Genomic DNA, 1695 nt, shown 5'->3' on the forward strand with positions numbered 1-1695 from the left:
TATTCACCACTTGAGCTCCAAAACCAGAGTCAGAGCCTCCGCTGCAGCTGGACTGTGGCAAGCGAGACCCCATTTCAATCAACAAGCCAGGTGTGTTGCCTCATTCCCGAAATTCCAGCTATTCAGGAGCTATAGATAAGGGGATCGTGGTCTAGGATGTCCTTGGTAAAAAATAACTGAAAAAGGGCTTGGATGCAGCTCAAGTGGTAGAGTGCCTGTCTAGCAAGCTTGAGGCCTTGAGTTCAAACTGAAGTACCACTAAAATACCAATTATTTTGAGACAGAGTCTTGCTGAGTTTCTCAGACTGATCTCAAACTTGTGATTTGCCTATCTTCACATGAGCAACCACACCTCACAAAAGTTCTTAATTTTGATGATGTCATCATTATCAATTTTGCCTTTTATTAATTATGCCTTTGATGGAATATCTAAGAAATTTTTGCACAACTCAAATTACAAGATGTTTCTCACTTTTTTTTTCTGGCAATATTCTATTTTAGGTTGAAATTTTCTACCTATGATCCATTTCAAGTTAATATCTATATTAACTTGTTAATTTGTATAGAGATCTAAATTCATTTCATAGCAAATGAATATTCAATTTCTCTACCTCCACTTGTAAAAACTATCCGTCATATACTGCATTGTTATTATATCTTTGTCAAAAATCAATTGACAGGTAGTGTTTGCCACCATTTCCTGCATGGGGAGCAGGAAATATTTCTCTTTCTTTTCCCACTTCTCTCTACTTTTATCCTGTTATACTAAATAAGTCCTTTCTAAAACTTGAAGAAAAAAAAAGCCAATTGACAGGCTGAGGCAGGAGGATCCTGAGTTCAAAGTCACAACAATACATTGTCTTGGGTTACATAGCAAGACATTGTCTCAAAAAAAAAGTTACCCCTTTCCTCACTTCCACCTCCAGGTGACCTGGAAGTTATGCTTTCAACCTGGCTTTCCCTACCACAATCTCTAGTGGTCTTCCTTTCCAACTTGGGCGAGGCAGAATGGCTCCCACAAAGAAGGATTGTGAGAAGGGCTAGTCTGCCATCAACAGGTGGTATCTCCAGAATACTCTATTAACATTCACAAGCTCATCCATGGACTGGACTTTAAGAAGTGTGGTCCTCCAGCAAAGAGATCTGGAAATTTGCCATGAAGGAGAAGGAGAGTCCAGATGTGTGTGTCTATACCAGGCTTAACAAAGCTGTCTAGGCCAAAGGAATAAAGAAATGTTCCATAATGTATCACTTGCGGTTATCCAGAAAACATAATGAGGATGAAGATTCACCAAATAAGCTCTATATTTGGGTGACTTATGTCCCTGTTACTGCATTCAAAATTTACAGACGGTCAATGTGGATGAGAACTAACTGCCAAGTGAAAATAAAATTACGCAAATCAACTGACCACAAGCATGCACGTGTGCTTCTGTATTCTCTATTCTCTTTCACTGATCTTTTTCTCCATGTTGAGGACAATGCAATACTGTCCAGGCACCTATACCTTCCTAATATCTTAAAATCATGTAATGTAAGTTACCCACATTTCAAAAATTATTTTAGCTATACTAGAGCTTTTTTTGCATTTCCATATGAATTTTAGAAACTGTCAATTTCCACAACAAAGGTTGCTGGCATTTTGACTTTTAGACCCATTTTCTCAATATAAGGAGGTCATCTACCCCCACTGAT

The 1695-nt window shown here is 38.3% G+C and overlaps 1 pseudogene; it reads left to right on the top strand.

The window, feature by feature from the left end:
* The first annotated feature begins 999 nt into the window (after nt 1-999).
* Nucleotides 1000-1374, top strand: LOC109697410 (large ribosomal subunit protein eL31-like; annotated as a pseudogene).
* The last annotated feature ends 321 nt before the right edge of the window (nt 1375-1695 follow it).

The sequence above is a fragment of the Castor canadensis genome, chromosome 1, assembly GCF_047511655.1.
Source record: "Castor canadensis chromosome 1, mCasCan1.hap1v2, whole genome shotgun sequence".
Taxonomy (NCBI): domain Eukaryota; kingdom Metazoa; phylum Chordata; class Mammalia; order Rodentia; family Castoridae; genus Castor; species Castor canadensis.